Source organism: Typopeltis vanoorti, chromosome 24 (genome assembly GCF_054136105.1).
Source record: "Typopeltis vanoorti isolate ZY-2024b chromosome 24, IOZ_Tvanoo_1.0, whole genome shotgun sequence".
In the NCBI taxonomy this organism is placed as follows: domain Eukaryota; kingdom Metazoa; phylum Arthropoda; class Arachnida; order Uropygi; family Thelyphonidae; genus Typopeltis; species Typopeltis vanoorti.
In genome coordinates this window covers 30,230,262-30,254,000 of record NC_143572.1, presented here as the reverse complement: position 1 = coordinate 30,254,000, position 23,739 = coordinate 30,230,262, and positions in this window count along the sequence as shown.

The following is a 23,739-nucleotide window of genomic DNA, read 5'->3' as shown; positions in this document are numbered from 1 at the left end:
AATTATTATTTCAGTATTTTGTATAACTGAATAATAAAAAAATGTGGTGTAATCACCGAAATATATCTTTTGAACCAATTAGCCACGGAAGTCTGCGCCTGCAAGTAAAATATTGATGTTAAGAGGACAGCTAACTGACATATCAAAAAGAGGTATATGGGGGGATGTGAGTCTAAACATTTAAGGTGACCAGCTTTATACCTCAGTGATCAGTTCCTGGTCCATTGTTATTCAATCTTAACATTGATCATATCAGAAAGATTTAACAGTTGACATGCAGACTGTTTTCTGACGATGCAAAGATAAGCAGGATATTCAGTAATACAATTTGTCTATAGCACTTGAAGAATAAGATGGAATTGTGGGCGTGAGAAAATAGCTGCAACTTCAGTGATAATAAATGTAAAATTATGTGCTTTGGTGTAGTAACATAACCTAATGGTGTGTGCTTTATCTACTGGATTATGGTATGATCCGACTAGTGGTCTTGTAGTTTTAGAAGCTAGGAAGTTGAAGTTCGGGATCATATAGAAAAATAATGCGAATTCAATTCAAATGATAATTGTGATGTTGAAACGAACACTGATATGTAACAATAGGAAATCATTTAGTTCACAAGGCTTTCATAGAACTTTATCTTAATTGCTATGACAATATCTGGTTTCCGGGATGAATTTTATGAGACTGATTTTTAATACACCCTTTTGATCTGCACATATACATAAACTGTGCAGATACACTGGAGGAAGTCTGAACGAGAATGTTATAGATGACATCCCGACCGTGAAGGATAGATCATGACGATAGATTCAGAACATCCCTTTAAGTTGAGAATGAATGCAGTAAAGAAAGGGGTACGAGCTAGATTTTCCTTCCATAGAGCTGTGTGCGAGTGGATTGGCTTGCCGCTGGAGGTTGTGCGTGCACATAGTGAGAATGGATATATAAGAATGTGTGACATGATCTGTGAGTGGTATATGGTAGGAACTCCCTTGGTGAGTTCCTGCCGTCCTAGAACTACTACTGCTACTACTACTACTACTACTACTACTACTAATAATAATAATAATAATAACAATAATGATTCAAATTTACCATCATAACTCAGATTTCGACACATTTGAAACTATTTTATAATATTTATTGTACATACTGCAAAATGCGTAAGCACTAATTATATTAGTTCTGTTGATTCCTCCGTAAGTAGGTTTTCCTACCCTCTGCGTAGATGAATTATACTGTAATCGTATATTTGCAATACATATGACAATCATTTCCAGTGATACAGTGAAGCATTCCAAAATAACATATAAACACATTTATATATATATTCTGACTGAATTGATAAACTTCCTCAATACAAGATAATATTTAGCATTTAGAATGTCCAACGCTATGTACAATAAGTTCAGTTTTGATAGGAAGAGAAAACAAATCCTTAACCCACCCACGGTACATTTTGATAACTTTTCATCGGTGGGACAACATCACAAAATAGGTCATGATCATCATCTTCATCATCATCATCATCATTATCAACTTTATAATAACTAACTCTCAAGGGGTTCAAAGGACACTAAATTTGTACTGAATTAACAGTTTATATTTCTTCTAATGTTCTATGAACAACTTTGCGACACATTTGTCAGTCACTTGCCACCAATCCACTATTGTCACGTCTTTTATTTCTGCATTCTAGGAAACTTTATACTAAATCAGTCCACGTAGATCATGGATCAAAACCCCTGTTTTGCTAAATTTACTCTCTCATTCTGATTGACATCTTCACTTTGGGTACTTACAACATTTTTCAAACTAACCTTAACCGTGTTCTTTGGAAGCCAGTGTTCTCATTCTTCTTGTCTGTGTATCAGCTAACATGACGCAAATTCGGACAAGTTCTTCAGTTGAAAACAAAACTGCATAAAAGTCGGGGAATTAATATGTTTCTTTCAGTATATATTAGAAAGCAATAATTAAGGAAAATATTATATTTGCTTGGTATTGTTAAATTACATAAAAGTGTAAATATGTGAGCCAATATTATGATGTGAAGATGTGAAGTCTGTGAGAAAGACTGGCAAATATAAGTGAGCAAAAGAACAAGGATAGAAAGATATTTATTACAGGTAAATAAATTACGATAATTTACAGTTGAGAAATTACATGTGATATATTTTCTTTACTTAGTAATATATATACATATACAATTTCCATTTTATGCGGACTTCATATATTAAAAACTCATGACCACTATTCACAGCCCTCTTATTATATTCATTCTCAGGAAAAATGGATTTTTGCTCATAGCACTTACCTGTTCAGAAGACGAGAATGAAAATGTTATTTCATTATTATTCACATAAGATGATACACAATCAAAATTAGATTTAAACAACAATTTGACTGGTGATACAGAACAATTCAGATTCTACCCATGAATCTAAGAATAGTCTGTCAGGTAGCGTCGTAAAATTGGACTGTTCCAAGTAATGCTGTTTTTTGTAGGTTATATGGGGTCACTTCGTTGATGTTTGATTGTTGTAAATAGTTGGATAGCTTTTTTGAACTTGCACCAAGGGCATGGATAACTATTTTGATGACTTTGGTGTGCTTAAGCCACAGTCGGTCAACCTCGATTGACAGATCTCGATATTTAGTAACGTTTCCAGTTCTTTGTTGTTAATGTTGTTATCACTGAGTACTGCGATATCAATTATCGAAACCTGTCAATGTTCGACAGGTTTCGATAAATTACATTCCTCGCCCAACTCTTGTAACTCACGACCCTAATGCTATTAGAGTAATCAAGGGTTATGGGTCATTCAATTTCTATCTCTACTCTATTTCTATGTCTTCTCTTTAAAATTCTCTCCTACCAATTAAGGCAAGCTTGAAGGCCTCAAGATGGCAGCCCCATCACCAAGCTAGACTGCAGATGGCCACCAACCATCTCAGTCAAAATTTTAACCCACTAAAAAGACTTATGAAGATACTAAACGGACAGACTTTTTTGGTAACATACCGGCTTGGAATAAGGATTCGAGAAGAAACTTATCGAAAACAAAAAAAAAGCAGAATACACCTATTAGAATATAACCACCTGGAATGTGAGAAGTATACACCACAAAATCATAGAACTGGACCAAGCATTAGAAGAAAGAAATGTAAAAATAGCAGTAATTACAGAATCTAAAAAAAGCAGTAATTACAGAATCTAAAAAAAGCAGAGAGGAACAGACGAAACTGAAAATTACATCTATATATACAGTGGGGTAAAAGCAGAAGAGAGAGCTAAATCTGGTGTAATGATCTTTCTACATAAATCTCTTAGAACTTTTGGAGCGATAGAATAATAGAAATGAGAATTAAAATAAACAGATGCTATGTGACAGTAATTGGAACTTATGCACCCGAAGAAGGAAAAGAGGAGGACTCAGAAAACTTCTACACCCAACTGCAGAACATATTAAATAAGACCAATCCTAAGGATCACATTTTGGTAATAGGAGATCTCAACGCAAGAATTGGCAATAAAACATATAAACCAAACATAGGACCTATCAGAGACCTTAACTGTAATAGAAATGGAAATAGATTAAGAGATTTTACTGTAAGAAATAACCTTAAAATAATGAACAACTTCTTCAAACAAAAGACATCCACAGTTACACCTGGGAAGCATGAGACACTAAAGAAGCATTATTGATTACGTAATCAGCAATATCAAAATGTCCGAAATGATAATGGATACAAGAGTATACAGATGATCTGAAATAGAATCAGATCATTACCTTTTAATTGAAAAAATAAAATGGGAACCAATATGGAAAACGACAAAAAAGAACAAGGAAAATAGAAATTTTGAAACTTTCAAAGATAGACTTTTGGACGACAGTAATATTAATCTTTTATCAAAAAAGAATAAAGAACTGGATGACAAGTATAAAACAAAAGCAGAACATAGAAGAAGAATGGTCAAACCTAAAAACAATATAAAAACTGGATCAACCTAAAAACAATATAAAAACTGGATCAACCTAAAAACAATAGAATCAAAAATCGAATACAGCAGAAAAAAAGCAATAGCAAAAGCAGCATGCAGAAGAATAAACAGAAACAGATGGAACAATTTTGTAACAAAATTAGAGAGAGAGACTACACGCTCAAAAGACCTAATGCATATAAAATCCTCAAAGATCTAAGCAATGAAACTAAAGAAAAAGCAGATATCAATACCATTAAAATAGAAACATCGCAAAATTACTACCAAGATCTATGGCATGATGAAAACATTCAAAACAGAAAGCTACCCTATGTAGACATCTCTGATAACTTGGAAAACATCACTCTAGAACATAGGTTCCCAAAGTGAGCGGTACCGTCCCCCCAGTGGGGTCTGAAGCCTTCTAGGGGGGCTACAGTGGGATCAGAACATTTGAAGATGTTCAGGCGGTCTAGGGGTCGGTGGCCCTTTATAGAAGAAATTAATAATATATATTTAAAAATTAATTATTTTCGTGATTTTGCGTTTAGATAATCATTTAAAATGTAAATATTGCATTTTAATTCATCTTATGCCCATCTTACATTATTTAATTATTTGAAAATTTACCATGTCAGATAGAAATAGATGTCAATTTTCTATGTCAATAAGAAAATAGAACATGTGTGTATATATGGGTGTATAATAGGTTATGTTTACAGTAGCAAATATGTTCGTTATATTTCATTTCAAAATATATATAAAATATATAAAACCACTTTTCTATTTGATTTGTACAAAAATAAACCCAATTTTATATAATTTAATATTACGAGTAAAAATAATAATGGCAAGAAAGAAATAAAATCGTAAATTTTAGTTAGCCTAGTTAGTACTAACTTATATTGCTAACTATTGGGAAAAAACAAAGCAAATATTATTCGAAGTTTATTATACTGTTTTCTGTGGTCATGTTTTGTAGGTTTGTTGGTTATATATTGTGTAATTATTTTATTTATTAATTATTATTTATGGGGCATTCTTATTATTAATGGGGGCCGTTACAAAATTTATGTCTTGCAAAGTGGGCGGTGGCCCGAAAAAGTTTGGGAACCTATGCTCTAGAAGAATTAACAGAAGCATTAACCCAAAGCAAAACTGGAAAGACTCGAGAAGAAGACAATATAAACTTGGAACTTATCAAATATGCAGGACTTGGATTCTCACTCAGGTTACTTAACCTTTATAATATGATCTGGAAAGAAGGAAAATGCCCACAAGATTGGACCAAAGCAATATTTATTCCCATCTACAAAAAAGGACACACATCTGATTGTAACAATTATCGTGGAATCAGCTTACTTAGTACCTGTTATAAAGTATATGCAAAAATCTTAGCATATAAACTTAAACGTATAGTAGACCCAAAATTAATAGAAGTGCAAAATTGATTCAGAAAACGCAGGTCTTGCATAGACTGCAATTACGTTAAAATTATTAATTGAAAACACACAGAGACATGAACATAGAAACACAGATAGCTTTTATAGATTACACCAAAGCATTTGATAAAATTATCAGAGAAAAACTATGGGAAATCTTAGAAGAATATGAAATACCAAACCAACTCTTCAGAGCTTTATTTAATATATATCAAGATAATAAAATATCTGTGAAGTACAATAATTCAACATCAACCAATAAATCGAGGAGTATACGTCAGGGTTGCCTTCTCTCACCGGTTTTATTTAATATATACATCGATAAAGTCATAAAAGAATGGAAGATAACTAATGAAGGAGGATTCAAGATAAACCGTAACACCAGTTTGCCTACTCTTCTTTTTGCTGATGACCAAATAATCCTTGGAAATAATGACGATGAACTACAAAAATCATTATGCAGTCTAAATAATCTTATAAAAACATTTGGTATGGAAATATCAGCAGACAAAACAAACGTCATGGCCTTCAAAGTTGCTAATACAATAAGAAGCAAAATAGTAATAAAAACAAAATAATAGAGCAAGTAAATACATACAAATATTTAGGTTGCACAATGTCATATGAAAATGAAGCTGATATAGAATTAAAGATATCAAACTTTTTAAAAGTAACAGACATTATAAATAAAATTTTTAAACCCAATTATGTACAAAATTACACACGAATAAGAATCTACAATACAGTATCCAAACCAAACTTACTTTATGGCAGTGAGATATGGACAGTAAAAAAAGCAGATGAAAGAAGAATTGAATCATCCGAAATGATATTTCTGCGCAGAAATGAAGGAGTTACAATAATGGACAAAATGAAAAGCAGCGAAATCAGAAAAAAACTTGGAATTACAACCTCCCTAAATGAAACAATTATTTTCTATAGAGAAAAATGGGGAAAAAAGCATACTAAGAATGAATAAAAGCAGAATACCTAAACAAATTCTAAATTACCACCCAAAAGGTACTCGATGCAGAAGTGCCAGCTTACATATTATGACGGCTGCTGTACAGCAGCCGTCATAATATGTAAGCTGGCACCATTATGTCAGTGAACTACAGTTGCATACTGAATCAGGAGCCTTAAAATTCATTGAGACTACAAAGCAGTATAATAGCATCATAAACGAATCTATAGTAAATGACGAAACCAGAAAAACAGACTGGGTACAGATAGCATCTTTAGACTCTGCTGATGCTGTATAAACTTACATTTAATAAAATATATAACAAAGCATTAACAAAAATAAAAATACACTCCCAAAACACATGGAATGCATGGATAACAGAGAACATATTAGTAGGCCATACAAAGAAAAGATGCCCTATGGAAACAACTTACGATGTCACCTAACAATACAGTTTTACAAGTTGAATAAAAAAGAAAAGGGAATATCTTAACAACACAGATTTGAACTGCAAAAAGAAACTATTATGGACACAAATTGAACGACATGAAGGACACCTCCCACCTGATCAACGAAATGAAATGATGAACAATACACACAAAACCACTGCCTCAGAAACAATAAAACAGAGCTTTGCTTCCCAGCTTAATTTCCACAAGCAATTAGCAATCGATATTAATCAGCACTTTGCGAACTCTCTCCAAAATCTGCAAGAAACATTCTCTCCTCACACAAAGAAATACTCCATTGGGACCACGAGCAACCCAATCAATGTGGTTCACCCACAGTAACAGAACCATCATTTGCAATTCATCATATTAATTCTAACAAAGCACCAGTAATAGACTGAAACTGTGAACTGTGCCAATTTTTGCGTGCCATCCTCCTGTCCTCGTTAATCATTTTCTGCGGCCACCCGGGGTGTTTTCCTGTACTAGTGATACCAGAAAGTCTCCATTCGTTGAAGACATCGCCAACGGTTGATTTTCGATGCTCCAGTTGAGCCACGGTGGCACGTAATGTACACCAGAATGTGAAAGCCCACGATGACACCTTTCTCGAAGTCACTGAGGTGGCGTCGTATTTCTATACTACTTGTATTCAACAGCTACGATGGCATACTGCTTCGTAATATCTGTACACCGATGTTTATGTAATTACAAACCTATAATGTTCAATAACTTCAAATAACAAGGGCGACAGGAGAATTATTTGTAAGTGTATTTATTTTCTCTATCAGGACGCTCAAAATAGTGACTATGTTGGCAAGCTTAAATGTAATAATCGAACCTGACACCATATTACTTCTTTTTTCTTATAATGCAGTTGTCTTACGTTGTTTTGATTACTATTATTATCATTATTACGAAATTTAGTGTCTCCTGCCTCTTCGTTTTTCTGATTATGCTATAATGTAAGTTTCTTTAAAGGTTTCTCGACTTTTCCTGTGTTCGAAGTACAATAATTTATTTTAATTAGGATATTTCACTTATCAACTTATCCTAGTTTATGTTATCAACATCGTTGTGATGTAACGCTTCGGTTTAGCCATACAAACTTTCTCTTCCATTGCACCTACCTTAACTTATGCTTTTAGTAGCATTTTAGTAACGAGTTTTTCCTCATATTTAAGGCTGTCTAAAATTAAAAATTTCTCTAAAATTATATTAATAAATATAATAAATGTAATGTGTACTATAATAATATATTAAAAATATACCAATTAATATAAGAAACACTCAATCTGTAGCATTGCTGCAAATTTTCATCTAGAATTTCATTTTTATGTTATTAAGAATGTCATTAATAGCACATCTTCCCTAATTGGAAGTATACCATTAAGACATCATTACACGCCTGAGCGACGGAGGCATCTATTGCTTAACACGTGTTTATTAGATGGATTGTAGTTAGGCACGGGATGACTTTAATAAGCTTAATGCATTACCCCTTCCCTCCTAATGATGTCATAAGCCACAGTGATGTTAAAGAATGTTGCAGCTATTTTTAGTTATTTTTGAAGCAGCACTTCTATAAATGAAGCTGAAGATATGATCTGATTTCAGCAGCTACAGATTGACCTGAAACATTTCTGTTCTATTGGTAATTGAGCCATACAAGTATGGTTAATTCTGCTAAAAATAAGCCTGTAGGAGTTTGTATGTGTAGCTTAATAACACAATAGATCTCTATCTGAGGGTTTGATCCTTTGGTTTAGCCTGTTTTAGTAGAGAAACAATTTTAGTGTTCTTACCCTGTTTCGGTCGAATTCCAGTCAGAATATCAGAAACGAATTGTTCAAGCAACGTTTCGAAAGTTCAGGACAAATTATGCAATGCTGTCGACAAAACAAGTCGTTCACGCTTAATCAAATGTCCTCGGTAGAAAAAAATCATCCAAAAATCTATCGTCCAATTGGCTACATCTCAATGTTCTCAAAAGTGCTGTAGAATGTCATCAATAATGGATTCGGTGATTCACATTCTATATCATACCTATTCATTGAACTTATCCATCTTTGGACACAGGCCACGGAAAGTGTTATGTATCTCTTCTTTTCCATAGATGTTCTGCTTCTGCATCACATCTTTTTGTACGTATTCCAAAGACATTGAACAATTAAAGTGACCGTCATTGTTTTCCTCTGCATGATGTAATCATGTGCGAAAACGAGTAGCTGCTGGTGGCTATCAATAAACTGTTAAGTCCTAACAAACTACCTTTTCCTCTCCATTCATTTCATGTACTCTGCCCTATGGTATGTCTTCCCCATACCATTTTTCAAACATAAAACCTCCATCTCTTCAAGAAACACATTAACATATTCCTTTCTTCTGTCGGACCACATGTCTAAATTGGGCACTGTCGTATGCAAAGGCAGATAAAAAATACATCTCTATGTGTGAAGGTTTCTTGTAGACAGTGAAAGCGAAGAATATATCCTGGTGGTATGTAACAACGTTATCTAGGACTTCGAAACGGTTGTTTACTTTTTTCCAAAGTGAATTGGAATTCTGGCTGCTCAGATGTGTTAGAAAGGTATTGAGTGTGTTAAAAACACTACGAAATGGAACATATATCGTCTACATGGCGCAGCGAAATGGCAACACTTTACGGGGGCGGAGTTTAACGTTAATCGCTTTGTGTTTTCATAAGTTAATTATTATTCTGAACAAAATATAGTTGAGAGTACATGGCTGTGCCTTCTGGTGGTGTGTAGAATATACATTGCCAAACAAATTAGTCCTTTGCAACAGGGCTTGCATTGCTCCCAATGTATCTCGAGATGGAACTTTGTTGAATGAACAAAGAAGAGATGTTACACATGTCCATCATGTCCATACGTACGTTATTATGAGGGGTAAAGTTTTCTGTTCTGAATGTAATGTTGGCTGAGGATTATATATGAAAAATAATTGAAAGGAGTATTAAAAGTGACACATCAATCAAGTTTCTAAATAACTAAATAACTAAAATTATATTTCTTAAAAACTAAAAAACATTCTTAAAAATTAAAAACTAAAATTCCAATCCAAAATGTGTTGGTCCACTTCTGCTGTGGAAATACTGCTTCATCCACCTAAAAATTAGGCAAAAATTAGACAAGAGTACTCTATCAGAATATCCGGAGCTGAAACGTATCCATCAATGGATAAGTCTCAACACCAGAGCGAACTGATATTCTTAACTTCACAACTCAGAAAACTGGACTATAGAAAACACATTTTATATTACGCATGTATACAGTTTCACAAAGTGACTTTGCACATGTGGAATAAATATTATTTTACATAATCACTGTTCTTTCGTTCTCTGCAAATGGTACATGACTGTTATCCTCATTCAGATACTTTGGGATAAAATAATAGTAATTCGCTCATATTATTGCTTAAACTAAAACACGGAATAAAGTTTGTTTTTTCTTAAGTACAGGTTATAACATTTTTATAACGTGGAAATATTTATCTTATCAAAACAGTTGAGCTTATTTGCTGTTCATTATACCAATCATCTTTAAATCCTAATCTTTACTATTATTAAGATGCATTTCTCTTAAACAGAAACTTGGTAATTCAAGTTTTTCTTGAGGAAAATCCCAGGTTTAATAAATCACGTAAATAAAACATCACATCAAGCTAAGTAATTATCACTATAGAAAGATCGAAAGAAAAATATTTAGAAGAACTTAAGAGCATAAATTATGTTTCTAATTAATCCCGTCCCTCAAGGACTCACTTCAGTGAATACTCAAGTGGCAAATCCCAGCTTTATTACATTAAATCAAGCATGGCTAACCAGACCTTACTTAATATAATATACATCGATTATATTTTCTATGGTCCCTACACTTCTTTCTTTCTTCCTTTTCTTTTAGCTCCTTACCTACAATTCTATAAACATTATTTTAGGGCGAAATGTTCCTATTTTAATATTTCTTTTCGTCCTATGCAGTAGGAGTTTGATTTCTCTCCCAGGCATTTGTAGGCTGTAGTCCAACCCCACTTGGCCAACATGGGATGAAGTGGGACCAAACTCCTGAGATATGTGGAAAGCACCTCTACAATCCTACCACTTTTTTTCTTGCACTGATCACACCAAAAAACTTTATGCAGATGTATATAAATGCCACTTACGCAGCGTATATGAAAATTCCTTGGTTATGTGTTTAGCCACGAGTTCTAAGCAACTAAAACAAAATGAGTTTCGATAAAGGGTTTATTGTGAGAACCACCCGTCTCGCTGGACCCACGATTTCGAAAACAGCAGAGGACAGGTTTCTAAAAAGGAGAGATATCCAGGGTGTTTAATCAATTCAAAAATAATCCACATTGCTTGTCAATAAAATGAAACTGTGGTTGTAAATAGTCCGTCAGGAACAAGATTGGCGTCATCTGATAAGGCTTGAACGAACAAGCAGAATTTTTTATTTGCAGCAACTGACCAAAACATTTAATGAACGCAGTCCTCGACCACATCTCACCGAACTATGCCCAGGGAATTGAAGAGGATCAGTATTTACAGTCGTATGCCTGTATATAAGATAAAAGTTCAGAATTCATTTGCCTGTCTGTGAACCTCTCATATCGGTTGTTGCCCAGAGTAATCAGATTTCTGCTCAACGCTTGGGTCAGTTGCGGTCCTGTTCGAGAAGTGTATTCCGGTCTCCACTACAAGTCCGTGTAACTGTGAACTAAGAAAACAGAATACACGAGATTAATCTTAGAGATGAACTTTACATAGTCATATGGAATGTACGGACTCTTCAGATGATCATTCTGAATATTTTCTGTAAATCCGTATAAAATTAACAAAGACTAGATGGAATGGAGAAGGCCATTCCAAAGAGAGGATGGTAAGCTATTATTCATGTCGAATTTTCTGAAACATAACGATACTCTATAATCAGAGAAGAGACAAACTAAAATTCTACAACTTCAACTTGTTTAAAGAGTTCTTTGTCCCATTTAAAATAATTTTTTTAAGTCAGTCCTTAAAGAGTGTTCAAAATGTCAGGGGAGGTGAGGATCAGGACAATTAGTGTATCGTCTACTGGAACATTTGCAAATAAGGGACGACACACCAAATAGTGATCGTTTTCCTTTAACTGAAGGTTTTGTATAGTGCTTTTAAAATGTATGGAGTTTTTTATGTACGACGATCTCTTTCAGATGTGTTTGTGGAGTTCGCATGCCAAGTGTTTTGCTAGTTTATAGGTGGGATAATTTATGGCTTCCACAGTGGGACGCAACGGGACATTAGGTAGCGCATATAGTTTTGCTGCTTGCGGATAAATAGTTTTTGGTTTGGAAACGGTTTCAGTAGGCCAACGTGTAATGCTTTCTAGTTCGTTTATAATTTATTAAAGACTTTCATGTCTTCAACATTGCAAAAACTAACAGTATCCAATGAGTGAAGACAAGCTAAAATGACCTGAATAACAGCGATGTCGACAGTGTCACTCTTCCTGGCGATTCCTGTTGTTAATGTTAATGCTGATGAAAGATTGTAGTGCACTGCTGTATGGTAGTGCACCAAAACCTTTTTAAAATCATACAGTCTTACATAAAAATCTCTACACACTTTAAGCACTTTACAGAACCTTCAATTAGAGGAGAACGATCGCTCAGTAAGTATTGATGTGTCGTCCCTTTTTATAAATGTTCTGTCCAAAAGTTGTCCCCACCCAGACATTTGCATACTCGTTAAGCACTGTCGTAAATCAAGATATTTTAGCTGGACAACCAACATTTTAGACAAACTGCAAGTGAAAGGGCTCCCCACTTTCTATCTCCCACTGCAAACTTATACACGGAATCCCTTAATCTCTGGTACTTAATTCTGCTTCCCTCAAGTCCAAAATGTTGTTGAGGTATATAGACGATGTCATTGTCATTTGTCCGCATGGCCCACATTGTGCATGTCATCAATAATATCTATCCTCTACCTTTAGTCACCTGGTGGACTTAACCATCAGATGACTGAAAGCATCATCCGATAGCTGTGGAACTGAGAAAAATTCAGGCAAGAACCTTTATGATTATAATAGGATAAGTTTTATTAGAATCAAGGTTCATCCTACCAATGTGTCAATCGTGGTAATTTATGTATTCCACCTTCTCTTATAGACCGGATTAAGAGAGGAAGGAATTCCATGAAACCTTCAGACTGTATTGGACCACCTACCAAGGAGGGATTTACTTCTCATCCTGGGGGACTTTAATGCAAAAATGAGAAATGGTCTGATATCTATCCTTCCATATTGTAGACAGAGATATGTCTAAAATCTGGAAGTATGGATCTCCAAGAAAAAAAAGTTGAGGATTCTGGATACAGTTGTCTTTCCATCAGCGACTTATTCATATGAGAACTGGAAATTAAAGAAATCTTATAAGTAAAGAATAGCTGATTTTGAGATGCAGTGTTACAGAAGGCTGTCCAGGATATCATATAATGAAACTGCGGAAACACCGATGGCCCATTAAAGGGGTCACTAAAAATTTACGACTACTTAAGTATATTGACAGAAGAAAATTCAAATACTTTGGACACATTGAACGGATAGGAGGGATTCTCATAACTGTAATATGAGGTAAAGTTCCTTGAAAAAGAGGAAGAGTAGAACCTCAATGAGATGGATGGATTGTTCCTCTGAATGACTAATCTTCCGAGGCAGTTGAAGCCTCCACAAAAGCATTGTCCGTCATGTGTCATACCATTCCTCCACAAGAGGAATGGTATGACACATCACGGAGGGACAGAGTGACCATTCTGCATTTGATGAATAGATGGATGGAAATAACCCCGAAAGACAAATAATACCTGAGAATTTGTTATTTTCCTTTCTAGATGCGTTTACGTTGTTCGTAACCGCAATTACAATGACCGCACAGAATTAGCTTCAACTGGAATGGTATTTGGTGCATTAGCCAGCTTCATAGCGTCAACAGTGATATAGAAGGTATGATAATAATACAGAAGCTGGAAAAAGGAGTGATGAACAGACTGGCAGATTCAGGTTAATAAAAAAAAAATTGAAACCCAGAAAAACTGGTTTTGTAGCTGGTTGTGCTGTAGTGCAAGCAATATTTCGTTATATTTTTTATTTGTGAATATCTAGGTTCAAGTCCCGTCTATGGAAAGAACTTTTATAAAGGTTTTTAATCCCTGAACGTGGAGATTTTTTTTTCATGATTAAATATCATGAAAATATTCCTTATCTATGTTCATTATTATTTACTTATATACATACTAGGGGGATCCGTCCCCTTGCGCCTACGGTGCCCAACCCCCTCGTGTTCCAGACTGGTAGGCTAGTTCTCCTTGAATTCTGATGACTCGAATTTCGAAGACTAGAAAGGGGATACCCCCCCCTGGCTCCTACGGCGCCCAACCCCACCGATTTTCGGACTGATAGTCCGGTTCTCCTTGAATTCTGATGACTCGAAAGGGGGTTTCTCCTCCCCCCCGGCAGCTACGGTGCCCACCCCCCCGAGTTCCGGACTGGTAGGCCGGTTCTCCTCTGAGTTTCAAAACGTTTCAAATAACGTGAAAAAAAACGTGACACAAAAACGTGACACAAAAATGTGACACAAAAATGTTACACAAAAATTCTTATTATTTTATATATATAGGGTAGATATTCGCTAAACAACCTTTTAAAATGGCATCATAATATTTTTTCTGAGTAAGAGCTGTTTCAGGTTTCATCCTGGTGATTACCTAGGGAGGGAATTTCCAAGGAATATTGAGACAGATATCATGTGACTAATCAGGATCAAGTGTATTAGTTTTCCTAAACCATATTAAGATAATTTAATTTTGTGGCTGTGTTGTTGATAAACTAGAAATAACTTCCATAAGAGTAATTTGTTAAAGTTTTCGTAAATATATTGTGGATGTATATTGCATATTGTATATAGGAAATAGCAGGCTTCTAGCTAAGAATTTAAAGTAATTGGTTATTATTGGAGAAACACCTAAGAAGGAAACCCATCCTACTTAATCTACTGCAAAAATGCACTTTTATATGGGATTTCATTCGGAAAAGGTTACATGCTGAACTATAAAGAAGGAAATTATGACCAACTGAGGAGTATACTGAGCTCAACAGAACGGTATCGGTTGCTGGATGGGATGCATTTAAAATACTTAAATGATGCGATATCAGAAATTGTCCGGGGTGTTCGAAGAAGATATAGGGTAGGAATCAAATGGATGTGCAATATTATCAAGTAAGAGATTCTTAAGGAAAGGATGATGTGGAAGGAATATTGTGTGAATAAGGTTGATGTCCGTTATGAAAATTATAAGCAACAGGCAGAAGAGTCACAAGTGTTGTACGCAAAGTTAAAATGTGACAATAAAAAGAACTGGCTCTGCAAGCTAAAAAGAACCCCAAAGAATTCTATTGACATGCTGCAAAGAAAGGAAAAGAAAGAAAGAATGAATATAAACGGATAACTCTAGGTGTGAGGATGCAGGTGTGAGGATGACAGATGCGGAAGAGGTTGTACAAATAGTGGGTGCCCATTTGGATAAAAGCTATGATCCTGGTGTATGCAGCATTGAGTTCACTGACTACCTCTTCGTTCGATGGAAATTCTCAGGTGTATCAAGAGGTGTTATTAGAGCTGTTGCACAAACTGAATAAGAATTCAGCAATAGGGACTGATATCAGCACGGGAGCTAAAAGAGTGTTTAGTTCAACTGGCTACTCCTTTGACCAGACTATATAATTTGAGTCTCAGAACAGAAGATTCCACAGGAATCGAAAGAATGTAAAGTAATGCCATTGCACAAGGCTCGTGCAAAGACCGACTGTCCAGCTATCGACCAATTAGTATCTCAGGAATGGTGGTGAGGATTTAGAAAAATTTGGTTGCGGCTCGCATTCAGAAATTAGTTGACAGAGAATCTCTACTTTGAAATGAACAGCACGGGTTTACTAAGGGAAGGTCATGTGTAGCAACTTGCTCACATTCCATAATAATGTTATCATTGAGCTAGAGACGGGGAATGGATACATCATGATACCTTTGGATTTTTCTAAGGCTTTGGACAGAATGCAGTATTGAAGACTGTTGCATAAATTGGAGAATTTGGGTTTGAATTATAAAATATCACGGAAAACATGCTGCCTGACAGATACCAAAAAGTTGTATTTGGTGGATGTCAGTCTGTAAGATTTAAAATGACCAGTGTGTACCACAAGAATCAGACCAAGGACTGATTCTAGTAGGCATCATCGGCTATGTGCCGATGATGCAAAGATAAGTAAGGCAATCAGGGTAATTAGGGTAAGTAGGATAATCAGCTGGACTTGCAGAATGATTTGAAAATGCTGGAATTGTGGCTGAAAATGGGGTGATTGGATAGCCATTGTCGTATTTCAACGGTTGGATTATTATAGAATAAACCGATCAGGCTAGGGATCCTGGAGTTAGTATATATGAAGTTTAGAGGTCATTTAACAAAGACTGCCTTTTTTTATTCATATTGTCTCTTTACAAGGACTTGATAAGAACTTACTTGGATTATTGTGCGCAGGTCTGGTCTCCTGATTTCCGTGTTGATTCTGATACAGTGGAGAGAGTTCAAAGGAGAGTGTTAAAATGATACCAGGATTGTGGAATACTGATTATGAAGAGAGATTGAGAATTTATACACTGCAAACACTAAAAAACAGGAGAAGACAGGTGATATGATTCAGACTTACAAACTTCTGAAAGGGTAATACAGGATTTCAATTCAAATTTTTCAATTTATGGAGAGTGAGAAATGGACAAGAGTTGGAAGTTGAGAATAAATGTTGCTAAAAAAGCTGTGAAGGAAAGATTTTTCTTTCAGAGGGTGGTGCGTGATTGAAACTGATAGCCATTGGATTTATGTGTGTGCAATCAGCGTGAATGAATTGAGGAATAAGTTTGATAAATGGTCCGTGTAGTATGGACCTTCCTTGATGCATCCCTGACTCCCTGGAGATCTCTCTTAATAATTATTATAATTTAGTTTTTTGCATTCCACTTTTTTCCTAATACGCATTTCTGCGTTTTCTGTAGTTAGTAGTAAAGTATTGTATTAGAATGACTGCGGCATAAATGTTTTACTACGATTATTTTGTGGTATGTTATTGCTCACATTTCTTCCGTATGAGAATGGAATGATCAGTTTCTTTCCTGAAAATTTGGTATATCATTTGTTATAGCAGCATTTATAAGCTGTTTGTCGTGAATTCTGCGAAAATGCCTATATTATTATGTCTATCGTAAGATATTTTTAATAAGTTATTTAAATAGTTTATATATCTATTCCAATTTAGATATTCACATAAATGAAGACTAAGATTGTATTGGCCCATATGATTGTTCAAACAAGATTTCGTGTGGCTTGTCAAATACTTTTAGGGCAATATAATCTTCCAGCAGCGTGGTTATTTCTTTTTTCGTTTATAAACTGCATTGTGTTCTCGGAATGATGTAGAATTTTACTATATATGCGGAGAGTTTGTGATATGTCATGTGCGCTATAATTTGGTCGATCACTGACAAGGGTTGTGTAGTTAATTTTAATGTTTCGTTTTACATATGTACTGTATACATGTATGGAAGTGATTAATGCTAGCTTTAGCGCGTTAGTTGTGAACCACGATCCGAAGAGTTTATTTAATAGTTTTAGATTAACCGGACCTAAGCTATTTCAGTGTCTTTTTATATCTTTGGTTCTGATTCCATCTATGCCTGGTCAGTGTCTTACTTGCTCATGGTCCTAGAGCAAGATCAGATGGCAGGTTTTCTTTATATAGCTCTGAGCTGTTTTTAGTTTATTTATGTAGTAATTTCTTTTTGCGTTTAATTTGTGTTGTGAGATAATTCTTTAATTTTTTTTTTAATTTTATTTTTTTTGTTCTTGTTGTATGCAGTTTATAGTAATGTATTCTTAGGATATTTCGTTTGTTTCATAGGCCATCTTTTATTATATCCATTATATAATAAAAGATGTGTTATCTATGGATAACACATAATAAAGGTTTGTGTTATCTATGGATTCAGTATGGTTTTAGTACAAATTTTTATTTACGTTATAGTTTTGTTATATATTTCAATAAATGTGTGTTCAATGTTGGTGAATAGTGTCTCGGCAGAGTCTGATGTCGCCATCTGCGTTTATTCGGTTTTCTGGTTTCATTATTATTATTATTATTTAATATTATTGACAAGCTACATTTCGAGGATCCTGGTTTAGTGTGTTGGTGTAGCGCAGTGATTTAATGCTCTTCTAATTTTTATGTTATAACGGCTGTAATATAGTATTTGGAGGTTCCCATCTTCTTCTTCATGTGGTCATTACACGACAAGGTGATAGTGTTTACTATTTCTTCCCTTGCGTATGCCAGTATGGATGGTGTTAGATAATACAGTGGCAACAGATCGAAGTATCGTGTATATCATCCTTCATACAAACAGTACTTTTTAGATGATCCTAGTGTGGATGTGGAGAATACACAGTCTTCCTTTCGTCCGGTCTATTGTTTCCACGTGGTTATTGAGTTCCAGTACCGTCTACAGGGTGTAGCATAGAGGCAGCCTGCCTCACGATGCGGCTTAATAAGGGCACTCGTTCTGCCATATTGCGGTAGCGTCGCATAGCGTCGTCGCTATGCTAACAATTCCTGTTAGCGTAGCAAGTGCGGAAAGAAGTTTTTCCAAGCTTAAACTGATTAAAAATTATTTGCGAACAGCAATACCCAAGAAAGATTGGTTGGATTTTGAAGGACTTACAAACAGTTTTATTATGCGATATCCCCGTAGAGCAAACATTTAATTAATATTATTATGTAATTGTTTTGCTTTAATATTTGTCATGTAATAAAAACAAAATAGCAATTGGAGATTTTCTTATATTTTTGTTTTATTATCCATCAGGCGATATTTAATTGTTTTCATCAGGGCGCGATCTAATCTGGCGACGGCACTGAACCTACTCCTTCTGCCAAAATGGGACCTCATCCAGTTTAGTTATTAGAAATGCTCGCAGCATATGAAGATTGATTTCATCTATTATGGTGTTGAAAAGAAATATGGACCGATTAATCTATTCTCCGTCATAGTAGTCCAAATCATGAGTCATGGATCAAGTTGATCATATCCTTATATAATAATACCCGGTGTGGGTATTCGTTGACAAATATTGTGTATTGCGTATGTTGACTGAACCATTAAGGCAAAGCACTGCTTTATCGATGAAGATGAATCGTTTTTCAAGCTTCCTATCCCTCATAGAGTATTCATTGTCGTGTCTTGAAGTAACCGGATTTTGTAGGGATGAAAATGACTGAAAAAAAAAGAGTCTAATGGAACTAACTGTACATTGATTCCGTTGACATTTTCTCAATGACGAGCGGAACATCTTTTCCAAATGACTACATCATACGCATCCACGCAGATTTCAGGATCAACTACGCCGCCGGTCATCAATGCTTCATGTTTCTTCGAAAAGAAAAAAATTTTTTTTTCCAACGGTTCTATGATCAAATGGAGACTTGCAGGATGCTTGAAATTAAACTCATAAACGACTGAATGTTGTGTGGTACTGTCTTTGATATACATAAGAAAAATCTTTATTCTTTCTTATTACGTTAATTTAAGTTCCTTCGTCTGTGAACCCCACCCCACAACCACAGAGAGAGAGAGAGAGAGAAAGTACAGAATGTGTACTGTATAAAGTGTCATGAAAACATTGGTGAATAATATAGCAAATTAGATGTAAGAAATATGAAGTCTTGAGATAAATCGCTTTACATATTGTTATCTCATTGTGTGTATACATACACAGACCATAGCATAAACACACGCGCTTATTATACGTTATCAAGCAAACCTTTTTTGGTATCGCAAAGACATGTAAGAATGAAGGCTTCTGATGGACAAGTAGTTAGATGTTTTTATCTTACTATTTTTTGCTTTTCACTTTCGCATTGGCGAAGTAGAAACATTTTCATTTTAAGTTTCATTTGCATATTTGCTTTTTAATTCTATTTATTAATATAACAAGTTAGATGCGATTATTTTTCTCTTATTTTTTTCTACGGAGTTTCTACTATGAATTTATAGTAGAAACTCCGTAGAAAAAATAAGAGAAAAATACCGTGTATGTTTACCTAACGTACACGTGATTTATTTGACTTTCTGTAAAATTTCTTTTAATAAGCTTTAGAATTTTATATTTCGCGTTGTTGATTTTTTTAAACGAAACTTTATGTATAATGTTTCTCTTTTTGCATCCTTCAAGAAAGTTAGTAAGATATATTTGCAAAACTCTGATTGTAAAGTTAAAAATTTAAACCAAATCTTCTGTCGATGCTTTTTGTTCGCTTATTTTATACTGAAATTCACTGTTCTGCGATTACATTTTTCATATCCTCGAAAATGTGACTTTATTCCTGTTTCTCATTCTGATTTCAGTTCTTGTAATGGTGTGTGATGTCCTGCCTGTATTATTCCCACAAGCAAACGGGAGGAGCAATGCTTTTATACTATAAAGAGATATTAATGAAGTCCAGAAAAATCTTTATCGTATGAGAATGTGTAATGTTATGAATTTAGATTCTATTTTCTTTAAGAGGTAATCCTAACAAATTTTGTTTTTTCTTTTAGTCTATCCTTTTAGAAATATTTCTGTTCACTCATTTTCTGCGGGATACCGTACTGAGATTTCATGATCTGTCCTCCCTCATCGAATACTTTTATTTCTTCCGAAACCTACTTTTGCTACAGGATATAATAAAAGCTGGTGTTCTTAATCATCGTGAAATTCAGAGTATAGATAGATAGAGATAGATAGATAGATAGAGAGAGAGAGAGAGAGAGAGAGAGAGAGATCTCAATTTATGCAGCTGCAGTATCCTCAACTATGAAGTAAAAGCAATTACATTTTAATGGATGGTAACGACTGCGAGCTTCTCCTCTGTACTGATTGTCAGCATGAACAACTTTGTCTGTTCCTGTCATTAGTGAGAACTGGTTATATACTGTGCAAATACGAAGTGTCTATTTTCAGGTTATTCTGAATATGTTATGATTTGTTCTACAGTACATACATTCTGGGAATCATTTCACAAATTAACTAATATTTACCAAATAATTTCAAGAAATGTTGACTAATTTTTAAGCACTTTTTTCTTCTATGTATGGTTTTAACTGCGATACACTCTCCCTTGTAATAACTGATTTTTATCCCTCGTTAAAGCGACTTTATCTTCATGAACTGTGTCGGTCAACTACAAGGGAAAGTGTATAATAAACCCCGTATTTCCTTATTGAGATCTCATTTCATTAAATGCTTAGTACCTTTGATTTTTCACCCCCCCCAGACAAAATTAACTTCTAAATCTGCATTTCCAAAAACATGACGACGAGTATACCAACATAGACTGAGGGACGAAGATTTTGAAGACAATGAATTCACAATTGACATTAATGGCTTTAGGGGTGAAGGAAGATGCTTTTTATATTTCCCTCTATCTATTACGGCTACAGTGAGATTAAATTTTATGAGCAGTTTGCTCGCCCTAAATGGGCATGAAGAAGACAATGAAAGTGCACATTACAATTAATTATTATTCATATATGTATTTTATAAATAGGTGTATAAAATTTAAAACATATTTTCTAAATTTTATTTAATAAAAGGTAATATTTAATAAATGTTTAAAATATTCTTATCGTTACTTTGTTTTGTTAGCATTTCTATTTGCTATCCTTTCTCTAATTGATCTTAAACTTTCAGAAAAACATCGAACTTTGTACATTGACTATTTGGGAAATGTTGATCAAGTATCTGAGATAAAAAAAACTATTTTAATACCAACTAGTTTCACCAACTAAAGCTGTTGGCATCTTCAGGGTACAGAACTGATGATAAGATCCAAAGCTAACAAAACATGTTACAGACTAGACTAACAGAATTCTAATTATAAATTACAAAACAACACTGAACTTGTGCAATACACGTGTGGCGCGTGCATGATTTCACTTGTTGTTTAGGAACGTTTTATAGTTGGTACTATAAAACGTTGGCACTGTTAAATTCTTAAAATCTTAAGCATTTAACAGTGGTTGAATTCTTAAGGTTTCAATCACTGTTCTCATCATTGTCATCATAATAATTTCGCATACGAATTCTTCAATACATGCGTCTCTTGTTAATATAACGATTTGTTTTGAACTTTGTACAGTCTGTTTCCTTTTTTTTCCCCATATTTTAATTTCTTTATTGGATTTATAATTTAGCTTGTGTTTTGTTAATTCTTGATTCCAGTTCTGATCATTTTCATTTTTTAAATGTTTTTTCGTTATGATAGCTGTAAGGAATATAACTCGAAAAATATATAATATATAGTGTTTTATAAATGTATTTAAATCTGGCAATCTATTGAATGGTATGCAAATACTATTCTCTAGATTGCTTTTAAATCATTTTGATTTCATTTACTTAAACAGAGTTGACTTCACCTTTCGTATTTCATTTCTATCGGTCTCCCGAGACAAGTTTTAAATACTGAGAACAAAACATCAGTATTTTTTGTTTTAATTATCTAAATATTTTTAAAGGGTAGCTAGAAGTTTTCCAGCCACCATAAGATTCTATAGATAGATAAATATGTATATTTTCCGAGGTGCCTCGGATATAGGGAATGGTGATGGATTTCGATCCTTGCTGTGGAGAGGGAGGGGGGGGGAGTTGTGGTTTCTAGGTTTCAATATTTTTTGGATTTTATTTTGGGGGATAGCCATTGGTTGAGAAAGTGTTGAGGGTGTGATTTAGTTCAGTATTTAGGGCCATGTCGTTAGAACAGATTAGTTTAGCCCTGTTGTATAGTGTTTTCACCACTCTATATTATTATTGTGAGGGGGGGGGGGTTGTTGGTGAATGTACCTGCCTGTATGGGTGGGTTTCTATAAACGGAGAAAACAAAGGTTCCATCAGGCTGGGGAGTGACTAGTGTGTCTAGGAAATGGAGGTTGTTGTTTTCCTCTTTTTCCAGGGTGAACTTGATTTTGAGGTGTTGGTTGTTTAGGTGTGTTAAGAAGGAGAGGAGTGTATCTGAGCCATGTAGCCAAATAGCGAACACATCATCAACGTAGCGAAGCCATATGGTTGGTTTTTGTGGGGCAGAGGCGGCATTTTCTTCAAAGGTCTCCATAAAGAAATTGGCCAAGGGTGAGGAGAGTGGTGAACCCATGGCTGTCCCCTCTATTTGTTTGTAGAATTTTCCCTGCCAAACGGAAACTGAACTGAAATAGGGCTGAGATATCAGGAGGAAATTTAGCTTGGATTAGCTCTAAAGTTTCCTTGAGCGGGACATATGTGAATAAGCAGGAGACGTCAAAACTGACAATTATGTCAGTATGTTTGAGTGTAAGGTTTTCTATGCTTGCTTTGAAGTGGACTGAGTTTTTTTATGTGTGATGGTGTGTTGCCAGTATAGTGTGTGAGCGCTTTGGCCAAATGTTTAGCTAATCTGTATGTGGGGGAATCAATGCCATCCACTATGGGACGTAATGGCACATTTTCTTTATGTATTTTTGGGAGTCCATAAATACGGGGGTGGGGTATTTATGGACTCCCAAAATTACATACTACAGTGTAATTATGTGTCTCTCAATTTTTTTGATTTTTGATCAAGCATTTTTGATCACAGCTACTATATATGAATTTTGCCATAGTGAAAAAATTACTGTAATGCTTCTGATAATCCAGAAATCAAATATTGGTAATTAAACTGGAGTATTGAAAATATATTTTCCTTTATCATTCTTCAATTAAATTAAACTATTTCGCTTAAATAA